Here is a 13,716-nt window from a genome sequence, read left to right as displayed (position 1 = left end):
TTGATGCTTCTGGAGAAAGAAACATCAGTCACTGCGTAAAAATGCTCCCACTTTTGTAATACTGTACTATAAAGTACATAATGGCAAGTGCAAGATCCTGAAAAACTGTGGGGTTTTGAGACTAGAATTATGTATTAAATTTAAACATGCAAGAAAAATTGTTCTTCAAGTGTTTTGCCTGAAACTCTTCTCGAAATGTTAGTGTCTTAGGAGTTAAACTATTTTTGTTCATGTCCCAGTGTATCTCAAAGACCAGCTCATTAGAACCATCTGTGAGCCTGCTTTTGGTTTAAAACTTTTATTTGGAAAATGTGCTGGACTGCACGCACCATCTGAGCTTTGAAAGCTGCCTCCTCCCAAGGACTGCTCTAAGTGCACATGTTAATTTTTTTTTTTTTTTTTTTTAAAGCTGATTTTCTTCTGTTGTTACACCTTTGTCTCTAGTGTGATTCTTCTTAAAAGTCTGGAGAGGGATAACTTCAGTTCTCCAGTATAAACAGAATTCATTACAGCCATTGAATCAGGACTGGGCACACTGGAGCTGGTACAAACCTCCTGGGAAAGAATTATACCTGCAGGCACCAAGCAAAGAGCAACAGGTAACCAAAACTCCAGAACTAGGAAGGGAACTTGAGGATTGGGTGCATTAGAACAGCCCTGTGATCAGGAGTACAACTTGAAAAAGAAAAAACCATTGGACTGATTTTTTTTTTTTTTCTCCTATAACTTTTACCCCCATTAGTCACTTATCTCAGGCTTCTTCCCATTTTCAGTTTAGATGAGATCTATACAATCTGTTCCTCAAAACATACCACCCACTACCTTTCAAAGAGAATAACCCACAGCTACTTGCCTTTAAACACAAGGTAGCTGCTGTGTAGCAGTTCTCAGGCTCTGACTCCATTATAAAGGGAGGAAGAAAAGGATGTTTTAAGCTATAAATATGCTAGACATGCTCACTGGTTCTTCCTTCCTCTCCCATGAAAGATGGGATGCTTATTTAGCATGGGTATTTTCTGATTATTTAAATGGCAATGGGATTCACTCCTCAATTGCTTCCATCTGCCCTGGCCTTTCCTTTTTTCTGCATGAAACATGCATGTCCAAATAAATGACAACGGATTTGCTCAATTATGAATAAAAGCCCAGCATCTGCTCTGTACGCACATGGATCCCCTACATCACCTGTTTCATTTATCAGAGATAATTACACTTTTTTCCATTGGTGATTTGATTAAAATTCTGGCTTTTTTTCCTCTTCTAAATGAAGAACTGTACATAGGTAGCAATAAGTGATGCTCTGTGTTCCTCCCTTACCAACTGAAGACTTCGTTTTTGAAAACCACTGAATACATTTGTCACCTAGAAATGAAATTCTGGAAAAATCTCCAGTGCTTTATTTGCCTTTTTGATTTTGTATGCATTAGATTGTATATCCTATCCATCCTTTATATGCTTCCACATTCCACCTACATCGGTAGGCTTTTTTATGCTTTTATTTTCCACATTTTTTACTTGCTCTCTCCTAGTTTTTCAGTGCTATTCCCTTTCTTTCCTTCCCTTTCAGATTTTACTTCTATATCTTGTATTTCCCCTGGTGGCTAGGAAGCTCTCATGTTTTGCATTGTATTTCCCCAGACATCATCCCCACTTCCTCCAAGCTCACTGTCTCCATGAATCATTCATAAGTTGATCTACTTCCTCCTGCTTTGTTTTTTCACACCCTCCAGGGTCAAATTTGTTGTCTGTCCCAGGGTCAGATTTGTTGTCTGTCCCAAGACTGGCTTTGAAAGGCTGCTACTCTCACCTGGAGTAAATGGGAGGTAAAGGAGCTGACAAAGTCAGAAAAACAGTCTGAAATATACAGGATTTAGCCTACATAAACTCCAGCAATCTCAGATTTCCTGCATATTTATAATTTCTCATGTGAACTGCTAGAGTCTCTTTGATGAATCTTCATAAATAATATATTTGGCTGCAGCTGTCTGCATAGATCATCTTAAGAAATTACAGATTTACAGTATTTAAAAACTAGTTAGTTTCAGCAGAAAATAAAGGTCTTCTTGCCATTCAAATACTTGTGACTATTTACCTTCTGCAAGGTAAAGAAAAGGTAAAACTGCAAAAGCAATTGTGCTTGCAAAAGGAAGAGTAGTCTCCTGAGAGAGAGCACTTTAGTCAAGATACACAATAACCCACCAGCATTTTGTTCAGAGTATATGCATTTAATTAGGGTTAATGCCAAAAAAAAGTCTGTAATTCTCTGTGAAAACCAGAGCCAAGGAATCAGTTGCTGTTGTTTGTGCCCCAGCAGCGCTGCAGCTGGGCAGGGTCCTTGGGGACCGCTCCTCCTCGGCTGCGCTGCCTGCTGGGATAAGCACTGCTCTGAGTTGTACCGAGCTGAGAGGAAAGGAAGGCCTCGGGCAAACAGAGCCCTCCTCATCCCTGTTTATCCATCCTCATCACCTCCTTGGCTTAGCAGGACAAAAACTGCACCAGCACTGACTCTGTGGGTCCCAGAAAAAAAAGAGATGAGCATCAGCCTGATATAAACCCGTAGCAAGTGACAGACACCGAACACTTTGGCCTGCAGCTCCCGAGAGAGAATGTGTGTGCTCCCCCTCAATAACACTGCACTTAGCATGATCCCTCATGTCTCTAAAGGAAAAAAGGGGAAATACAGGTATTACGTGAAAAGCCTCATTTTCTGGGCCACTATCAAACCTAGAAACTGCAGTGATGTAACTGGGTGATTTTTTTCCCCCCCTAAATGATATAGTTAAAAATTATTAAAGCAAAAGATATATGGAAATCAGCAGATGAAACTGGTAAAGCAGAAACAAGAACAGAATATTTAGTTGACTCAAAACTGCAGTCCTGACATCAAAATACTGCAGTCCAAACCCACCCTATTTTGCTTATTTTTTGACAAAATTACTCAAAGGAAATGAGAGATTTAGAGCCTATAGTAAGAATTGCTCAAACAAATGCATTGTGCACTAGGATTCGGTCTAGATTTGGCATACTTAGATGCTTCAAGATAAGTATGTCCTTAAGTGCTTTCTTTTGGTCTTGGGGCCAGAGTTTAAGCCCTTCCTTCCATTACAAGCAGGCACCAAACATCTCTGATGAATCTGTAAGGAGTGCGTAGGGACATCTGCTGCCCAGAGGTGCTAACCTAACCCTGAGTGCTCTTCTGTGAAACACAAACTAATTTCCAGCATTGTTCACACCTTTGTTATCCACCATTAAAAGGGTCTCTGGTTGCAATTCCCTTCTCGTAATGGGTAAACAGTCAGAATTGATATAGAGTTTAAGGGATGTAGTATCTACCTGGAATGCTAAAGCCACATTGTACACATATTCTGTTTCACAATGAACCATTCTTTGATCAACAGCAGAAATAAGGATGTCTTTGTTACATATCCTTTTATGACTTTTCCAGTCGTTTGTATCTTTTTTACATACTAGAGCATGGGCCAGCTAATACTCTTTATTTATCTCCTGATAATTTATCTGTATTTAGTATCAGTCTCAAAAATTATATGTTTTTAAGAAACAGCAATTACCTGCTAAAAGGGTTTCTGTTACAGAAGATTTGCTAAAGGACATTAAAACCAGTTTTTGCTGTCACTTGATAAATGTGGTTTTGAATTCTGATCTATTTTCAATAGCCATCAACTTCAGCTCTTATCAACATCTAAACCTTCATCCAGTGGCTTCAATAACAAAGGAAAAGGTGTTAATTAAGATCCCCAGCACCTTTGGCTCTTCTGTTCTGAGATATTTAAGCATTGCAAAGACAACCGAAAGCTGAAGGTCTGATTTGTTGGTTCTAAAATGCCTCGTTTTGGATTTCTGAGTGCTGCTGGAATGTGGGAATAGCCCAGAGATGACACCAGAGGTATCATGGTGTGAGACCAGCAGAGGAACTCCTCTGTGACTTACCTAATTTGACACAGCTAAAGCAAAAATCTGTGGAGAAATATCCACCCTTGTTTGTCCAGAGTGTTCAGCGGGGTGCAGGCAAAAAATGGACTTTTATTTTTTGAGGCTATCAATAATATAAGCTGTATTTTGCTGCTTTTTTTTTTTTTTTTTTTTTTTTTTTGTGAATTAAATTATAAACAGGTTCAGGAAAAAAAGCTTTCAGAAGTGAATATGTACTTCTGGCATTTGCTTGTATGTCACTTTAGATCATTTCAAGTGCTCTTCGCAAAACCAAATATATTTCCTTTCATAAATAATACTCCGCTGAGGGGACATTCCATTCCTTTTTTTTTTTTCACATATCAAATTCCATTTTAACGAAATCATTCATTTCTTTTGTTGTTGGTCACTTAATAAAACAAAGATGGACTAAGTAGTCTTCTAGTGGAGACATCTGGGAAATAGTAGCAACTGAAACTTCTGCTGCTTTGGACTATGGCTGGCAGATTGGCTTGCCTCCCTTCAGTCTGTTCCTAGAAACCAGGCTTCAGGAGTAGTATTTGTCTTACTTTGGACATTTAGGGCATGGTGAAAGATGAGCTCGTGTTTTTCCGCTGCCTATTAATCATAACGTATTGACCCATCTGTGTTGGCAAACTCATTAATCTTGGATTAAAACAATTATAGCTTACAATTTAGAAGGAGTTATTAAATAGCTTGTGTTTCATGCCGAAGGATTATGTGAACAACTTTTAGATCTTTTTAGTAATTCTAAAATTGCAAACTGTTATAAATGTCTTTCTTCTATTCTAATACTTGTCTCTGAAAAGCTTGGTACAGTTAATTAGAAACAGTTTGAATACAAGAGCAATTGCAATTTATGAACAATGACCAGTCAACTGACTAAAATTTAAGGAAGTAAGAATGACCTCAAACAGCACATGTGGCAAGACATTAGTACAAAGATTTTCCTCTCCTACTCAACAAGGAAGGAAATCCGAAGTTAGAACAAATGCTGCTCAATGTGAAGTTCTTCAGAAATGACCCCCAACGTACATATTTTTCAGCTAAAGACTAATTACCTACTTTCACAAAACTCTTAGGTGCTGTAGGTTCCAAGCAATTTGGACTGTTAACAAGATGAGAAGCAAACAGAGGAACTGAGACTCATTTTAATCTGTGCAGGAGGATATTAGTAGTCAAAATAATATAAAATAATCACCTCTTGGAAAAAAGTAACTCTTTGGCAACTTGGATCAAAAAAACCCAAACTTATTTCAATATATTTCTAATCAACCGATTGCCAAAGTCTTTCCACATTACACATTTCATAGTCAGATGTTCAAAAATGGATTTTGAGGAAGCCAAGATACCATGAAGCTACTTGTCCCTCAGTATTATCACATTTCAGTCATGAGTGTAATACATTTGTTTAGGCATTAGCTCAGGAGAGCATAAACCCTCAAAAGTGAGGGATAGTGAAAGTTGGGAGGGGTTTCAGATCAGCTTCTTCTGACCAACCACTTGAATTTGCATAATCTAGTGGCTCTTATTATTTGTTTTTAAAAATGCATTTAACAGACTGATTATCTGACACTGATTTTTGCATTTTTCACCTATACTGCTTCTTTCTAAAATGCTGCTGGCTGTCCAGTGAAAATACAAAAGGATGCAGTGATGAACCACTCCAAATTATTTGGCTTACTGTGGTCAAGAATCTGTTGATAAAGTGCAGGTGATACAGAAAAATCAGAAAACTGCAGAATGAAGAAATCTACCTCTTTCACAGAAAAGGCTGCAAAGAAAAAGAAATCATACCAGTGTTCCATATCCTTCAGTGGCTCCCATCTGTTTAGTTTGCTAATTTAAAGATGTTTTGTTTTATTTTAGTGTTAAAGGCCTCTTTAGCAGAGTCTCAGTTAGTGACACACTGAGAGAAATGCAGTACCCAAGGATCACAGGGCCGGTAGTGCTCCCTGCTAAGGTTGAAAAATGGTAAAAGGATGCTCCCCATTACATTTTTCTCAGCCTCTTCCATTTTTTTTTTTTTTTTTTTTTTAATATTCCTTTCTATGAATTAATTGCAAGTTGGTTTTTTTTGCAGTGTCCCACTACGGACTGTTAAGATGATGCTGTCCACTTGGGATGAGTCAAGAACGCGTTATTGTTTCCACTGCTGACTGAACACACTGCAAGTTACAAAGTAATTTTTGAAAAATATTTGCACAAATCAAATTGAAATTAATTTTGTTTATACCTCTGAATTTTGAACTGCTGAAGAGAAGACAGGGAACACATTATTAATTCTTAAATTAGAGAAACAGTCCTTCACTGGGGAAATTTACACCAATGCCATGTAGGCTAAATAAAGTTAAATTCATGGAAGTACTCTCTGGGGGACATTCTTCTTCTGAATTGGTACAAGCCACTTTCAGCTGATTGAAAAGAACCTGGAATAACCCATTCTTATTCCAGAAATACAAATCTCTGCACACAGGGCATTCTCCACCAGGACCAGGTAATTAGGAACAGCCTGGAATACTGCACTGTAAGTCCCAAGAAATAATTTTTTTTTCCCAGTTTCCCTCCTTTCTTGCTCCCCTGATTCCTCTGTTCTGGAATTCAACCTTTTCCTTACTAGTCTCCTTTTCCTTACTGGATCAACTTCTCCTGTCAGCATCTATTGTGCTATCCACCCACTTCCATCACTGTCAGCTCCCACTGCTCACTGACGCATGTGATCGTTAAATGCAAGTTTAATTAGAAAGCATTCATTGGTAACAAATTAAAATGACTGCCTAAAATCAGAATTGAGCAGAAATTGTCTGAGATTTAAAAAGCAATAGTATTACATGATATGCCTTTCTTGCTAAGTAATATTTCACTTTTTTTGCGCTGATGATGGAATTAAACTGCAGAAGGGGCTGGCACGAACCACCTACAATTGAGAGACAAAACCACTCTCTGCTCAGCTCATCTCACAGCAAGGACTGACCAAAGTAATATTTTTTTCCTTTCGAAGGAAGAATTGTGAGAATACCATCCTTTTAGCCTGATATTAAAAAGCCAGTAGCCACACATAAGTAAAAGAAGGGGTTTTTGAAATGTTTTAGAAATAATGTTAGAAGTTCTTAAAATCTAAGATAGATTTCCTTTTTGGTTATAAATCCAAAGGGGAAAAAAAATCATAAAGTGCCCCCATTTAGCATACTGAACTTCACCTTTAGCGTAAAAGTAAAATTTACAGTGAAAGGAAAATTTCTATTACTAAACACAATACTCACAGCAATCACTAATGCAGGGCAAAACCCTCTCTCCTTAACTCCCAGTTAATGATCCACATGCCTCATGCCATGAGGTAACACATCTAGCCACAGACACATTTTGTACCTCCTTTAGGTCTCCTTTACAAGCACCAAGTAATTATGTTTCCCTCTAGCAAATTCTCCTTAAAACCCACTTTTAAAGAAGCTCCCTCTCTCATTCTTGGCAATCAACTTTCCTTGTACTTCCTTCCATTTAAATGAACACACTTGTGCGCTGTATCTGTCTGAAGAACTCTGCTGGCCCTCGGCTTCTCACTCCTACCTACTGAGGAGCAGTGAAAAAATGTGACAACTGCAGGAGCTGACAGCAAAGCCTACAAGCCCTCCGAGACATGATGAGCCCTGACAGCTCCAGCACACACTGATTCCCAACAAAGGGAACGCTGCTCCATCCCCCTTCCCCTTGTCAGCATGAATCCAGCTCTCTCAGGGTGCTCCAAGAAAATTAACTCAGCACTGACTGCCAAAAGTGCACACACTGCTTTGGATCAGCTCCACTGCAATGGTCACTTTGGTTTTGGTCACCTTGAATGGTGACTCCCTGACTCCCAGACCACAGGGAGACACTGGGGGATCCACCTCTCCCCACAACCTGCCGGCTGGATCTGAGCTGTTCCTGCCAGTCAAAAAAGAAGGATGTCAGACTTGGATCTGGGACTGACTTCTCAAGGATAAATTCCTGTCTCACCAGGGTATTTTCTGTCTTTCAGACACACTGATCTGGGGCCAAGGCCAATTCCTGCCTTCCCTGTGTATTTTCTCCAACTTGGGAACAATTTGCATGTCCGTGCCACAGAACTTCAAAGTTTGTTTCCTCTCTTATGTCAAAACACCACGCTATAATGAGGGATTAATATATCAAAATTCTAAGCGTTATGTCAACAGACATTAACAGAGAGACAGTTTAGGAAGTATTTACCATCCAGTAAAATTGTTGAATCTGGAGAGTTTTGACTTCAGTCTCCATAGTTACTGAGAGCAAATACAACTTGTATGGGAAGAGGCACAAAGTCAACTAATTTTTTCATAGAGGGGTCACAGTCTGAACTAAACAAGTCCATAGACTTTTAATGAAGTTTTTGATCAGAGATGCTGGAAATGATCCTAATGAGACTGCACTATTCTTGTTAGGTCATCTGTATTTTGAGATATAATAATATCACTTATTTTTCATTATTAAAATGTTTTGATTTGAAAGTCAGGACAGGCAGTGCCTATTCAAAAGCTGACTCATCTTTTCTCATTAAAGGTAAGTGAATGGAGAGAGAATAATTTGCTTTTCTAGCAGCAACAACAGAGTTCTGAAATCTAGGTCACATTAAAGAAATGTCTTGAAAAACAAGTTTTAGACACCGAATTGGGTTTTTCCTTGCTGTGAAACATGGGGATTAACATGCATATTCAATCACCAATAAATCAGCATGCAAATTGTTCATAACTGATATTTAAATGCATTTTTGGATTTGATCAGGGTCTGAAATTATTCTGTCCTTATTAGTGTCAGCTTTTATCTGGCTTCTCTGCTTGTCCATAATTACTGTAATGTTCTGATTCTTGGACACCAAATTAAATAAGCAGGGTCTAGTTCCTGGTTCCTGTAACACACCCCCAAATAAGGCCAGTTAAGTGAAAACAATGTCATTCTTCACTCACACTCAACAAAATGTGGGTTTAGTCCAAGGAAGGGAAGTCTGGGGATAATTCAGGATTTAAAACCCATTGGTAAAAGGACCTTTCTTTGAAATACCATTGAAAAACAAGATTAGATTTTTGTAAGGGCTTGACTAACTGATCAAATGTCTGAAATAAAGAGGGTGCAGCTGAATAAAGATAACAGCAAAGTGTTGTATTCAAGGTGTGGATAATCAGCTGCCCAGAAGAGAGTGGGCACACCCAGATGCCTTTGGTTCTGGGAGTAGAAGAAAGCCCAAACTTCACACGAACCAGTAACATGGAGCTACTGGGGAAAGGAAACACCATTTGGGACCTGTGTGAGTGCATATTAAAGCAAACAAGCTTATTGCATTTTTGTCTGCCGCAGGAAGCTCTCAAGTACAGAACTCAGTACAACTCTGATGAATTGGAGAGAAGTCTGAGAAATACAAAGGTAAGGAAGTGGCCAGGAGAGATGTGGTGTAGAGAAAAACTCAGCAAACTGGTGCAATTTATTTGGGGGAACAGCAGACAGGGTGGAGATGCTACATGGTCTTCAAATATGTCAAAAGCTGCCCCTAAGAGGAAGTAGTGGGGCATTCTTAATAACTACAAGGGTCAAGACAAGTAGTAACAGGCTTTAACCACCACAAGGAGGATTTAAGCCAAAGGAAGAGGTTTCTGGTGGCAAAGATAATTAAGGATAGCAATAGTTGGCCCACAGAGGCAGTGGGATATGCTAAACAAATACCTGTTTGTTTGAGCTAGTAATAATTGGCGTTGCTGGAGGCACATGGATGGATGGTCTAATTGCTGGAGGTCCTTCCCAGCTAAATCTTCACTGAAGCCTTGGCAGCAAACTACCAAATGCTACTTTTGTACACTTTTGTGTAATTTACATTACATGCAGACATTTGTTCTGCTTCCCATTCACAAGGCGTTATGCCTTATGTTCACAGAAGTGATACATTTTAATTATATTATGCTCCAAAAAACTCCTCTCTCCTCTCAAGTATTTCTTGTAAGCCCAAGGCAATCCTGGCCAGAGAAACAGGGGTTAGGGAACGTTTTTAAGGGTTGTCAGACAGCACCTGTACACACACCCCAACATTAACACTAAAACCAAACAAAACAACAAATCCACAGCCAAAGGTGAAACAGCAAATGGGAAAAGTGGTTGTTTTGGGTTTTTTTTTTTGATCACCACACAACATCCAGACCTCTCCCTGATCATCATAATAAATCTTGCAATTGAAAAGAATATAAGAGTCCAGGTTCTGCAAACAAGCTGTAAATCAGTCATGAGACTTTTGCAGTTCAGTGGCTCATGACTGAGTACTGCCTGGAAACCACAGCTGTAAGTCTAAGTTATCTAAAAAATATGTGGATAACCACGCATTACAAAATTCTGAAACTTTGCTTCAGACCTACAGTACTGAACTGCAGCAATTCTGATAAAAAAGGCAGGAAACTCAACTCAGTAAAATGTTCTCAGAAAACTGAAAGGGACTCTGGCTGTCTCTGTGTTTCCTCATCAGTCATTCCCCTGCCTAATGAATATTTTCTGGTCAGACAGTGCAAAGGTCCTCCCTGACTCTCTTCTATAGTCCAGGCATTTTTGCTCAATGAAAAGTCACTGCATAAACATCACACACAGTAATGATAAACCAGAAGCAAAGCATTTTTACAAGTCACTAATAAACCTGACAGCTACCAAAGGCTCCTGGGGAATAGCAACCCTAGTGTAATAATAAATTCTAGTAATTGTAAGTTACTGTCCAGGAAGAAAAAAAAAAAACAACCAAAAAAACCTGCTTTCAGGATTTCCTATCAATAAGATGCTTAATCAGAAAAAAACCCCATAAATATTAAATTCAGAAGACTTTTGTTAAATCCTTGGGTTTTTGTTGTTCTCACCTATGAATAAGCAAGTCAGCTGCTTCATGACTCAAGTTCCTTTTTAAAATTGGGGTAATAATTTTATTCAAGATATAGGAATCATGTCAATAAAGCAGTTTGTATCAGATTTACAGACTGGAGAGACAATGGACTTGTCTCACAGGTCTAGTGCTCCCCTTTCAAGTTAATTTTTATGAACACTCATTTTAATTTCATTTATATCAGAATTATTTTCAGTACTGTACAGTATGGCATTTCTTAAGTGGAACATTTATTTTCTGTTGCAATGAAACATATTCAAATTCTTGGACAGATTTTCTTTTTGAAATTACAGTTCTATGAACACTGTCAGAATTACAACTCTTCATTCTTATCTACCATGCAGGCAAAATTGGACATTTAAATGACTTCCAAAAAATTAAAAGTCTTGCTGCAAATAAACAGTTACATAGAAAAAAGCTTTTGAATTCTTGACTGCGTTCTTGAAAAATTATATTAAACATGATTGGACTTTTTTTTCCTGAGGATTACAGAAACCATTTTCCCTGTTATGCTACTTTGAATTTTAATTTTTCTGAAAGTACATAAGTTGTTCCCCTTCAGGTTTCTTACTGTGATCTGATTTGCAATGTATCTAAAGAGTTGCAGAAAAGCTATCAATTTTTTAATGAAACATTCCCATTTTCAAAATAAGGTAAAAATTTAACAAGGTCTGTAATATAGGGTGAAACAGATCCACTTCTCATCTTGTGAATACTTCATATTATTGGAAAAATAAAAATAACCTGATTCTGAGATTTATATATATTTTTTTAATGTCAACTCAAATAAGATTCAACAGCAAAAAGTTCATTGAATAACTTAATATTATTACTTTTGACAAAAAAGAAACTGTCTTGCCATTAAGTATTTTTGTTCTGAGAGAAAAAGAATTCAACCTTCAGGGACCAGCAAAACTGTGAATTTTTCATTTGAATAAAACAGTTGATAAATTCTCTTTTGGGAAAACTCACTTTTGTTTTTGGTAAAAGTTTCAAAGGAATAATACATATTAATTTCACCAAATTAGTATTTTCTAGTGGAAGTACTGTCTCAGGTAATGTTTAGCTGACAAACATAAGCTTTTTACCTTTAAAGCACACAGCACTGATCCTAATTCTTTTGCTAGCAAAAACTATTAAAAAGGGAGCTGTACAGCTGCGTTCAGGGCATACTCTGTGTAATTTATCAGGTCTCTTCTGATAGAATATTTCTGATTTCAGTAATGCATTGAAATATTTATGGCCTTGCCAGAACAATGAATACACAGAGTTATCTCTTTAGTTATCATTATGCTGCTCCTTCCCAAGCAGCTCTTCCAGTGAGGAAGGAAAGGTACAGTTCATCAGCTGAAATAATGTCAGATGGATTCCCTCAATGCACACTCTTCCCACAAACTGGACCTTGCAGGAAATAATTTTGCCTAATACTAAAAACATAAGAAGATACAGCACCTTTAATATCCGGAGCGAAACGAACAGAAGTTAACCAGGACATGCCTGTCCATGCCACACTTAGAGCTGGATTTTGATGGACAGGCATAAGGTAAAAAGAGGAGGGGGGACAGCCCATTTTCTGGCAGATGAACTACAGCCAACTACCTGCACAAAGTTACAGCACTGCTGTGTTCATAATCTACAAGATTCCAGAACAAAATAGCAAAAATGTGTAAATAAATAGTGTATAATAAATGTATAAATAAATAGCATTTATACTGTTGTAATAAACAAACAAACCAGGCCTGCAAACATATATTTCTTATATGAATACTTGTTATTAATAATATTTACTTTTTACAAAATAGCAAAATTATTATTTGTGAAGCCTTGCTACTCTACTTTATAGCTTACTTCCACCCACACTGTCAAAAGAATGGGAGGGGATAACTGACACTCTCCTGACTATGGGATGGTTTTGGCATTTGAACACAATGTAGCTGAAAAATCCCTAAACTGAAGAAATGGATGGATCCAATATTTCAGCTTTTAGTGCCAAAGATGTAAGGCATTCCCCAAAAACCAAAAGCAATTTAACCATCAAGAGAACAAGCACTAATGGATGCTGAGCAGCAGCAGTTTCTAGTCTCTTCTTTTACCTAGTCAGCATTCAAGGAAAATGAATATAAAATCCAGGCATCTAAACTTCTGCCTGTAGGATCTTCAAAATCAAATGCATAGTGACTGGCAAGATCAACATGAGTAAATTAAGTAGGAGTTTTGGAATCTATATTAATTTGGACATCATTTGAGTGAACTCCAGCATGATTGCCTTGTGTGAGATCCCAGGCTGAGAGCTAATTAAAAGAAGCTGATGGGATAAAATAGCTCAAAATTCACTGCTTGAGTTCCCACTCAGTGGAGAACCTGGCTTTAGAGCGCTTCCTGGATGTGGATGGTTGGGATTGTGTCAACTACAGCTAGATTGTATTTTTGGACAGAACTTTCAGAGGGAGGAAATTGGCAGCCAAAATATTTGAAAGCTGTGTTATACCAGTGCCCATTTCAAAATGCTGACTGCCTGCTCTTTGATGAGGAGATAAGTATGTTCCAGGGTTAATCAGATTTTGGTCATTGCTAGTACCCAGTGTATTCCTTTTCTAAATTTGTAATAGAAAAGAAGAAAATGCTATCTCTCTATTCCATTTAGCATGATTTGCACCATATGGTCTACTAACGGCAGGCAGCAACTACTTTTAAATGCTGCAGTTCTTCACTGAGGCATTATTATCTTTGGTATGATGAAAGTAATTTCAAGTGTTTAGGAGATGCTCACATTCTGTAAAGAACAGCCTCTCAAGGCTTGGTTTCTAAAAACAGCTTTCAGTCTTTAAAGAAGATGAAGAATGGCTCTTTCAAGGGATGAACTTGAT

General features: G+C 37.9%; 1 protein-coding gene across 3 annotated transcripts in view; it reads right to left on the bottom strand.

Moving 5' to 3' along the window:
• STXBP4 (syntaxin binding protein 4) overlaps positions 1-13,716 on the bottom strand; it is a 67,203-nt gene that overhangs the window by 16,209 nt on the left and 37,278 nt on the right. The gene's annotated exons all lie outside the window — the stretch shown is intronic.

The sequence above is a fragment of the Hirundo rustica genome, chromosome 18 (assembly GCF_015227805.2).
Source record: "Hirundo rustica isolate bHirRus1 chromosome 18, bHirRus1.pri.v3, whole genome shotgun sequence".
Taxonomy (NCBI): Eukaryota; Metazoa; Chordata; class Aves; order Passeriformes; family Hirundinidae; genus Hirundo; species Hirundo rustica.
Note: the sequence above shows the minus strand (reverse complement) of the source record. Positions and strands in the feature narration are given on the sequence as shown.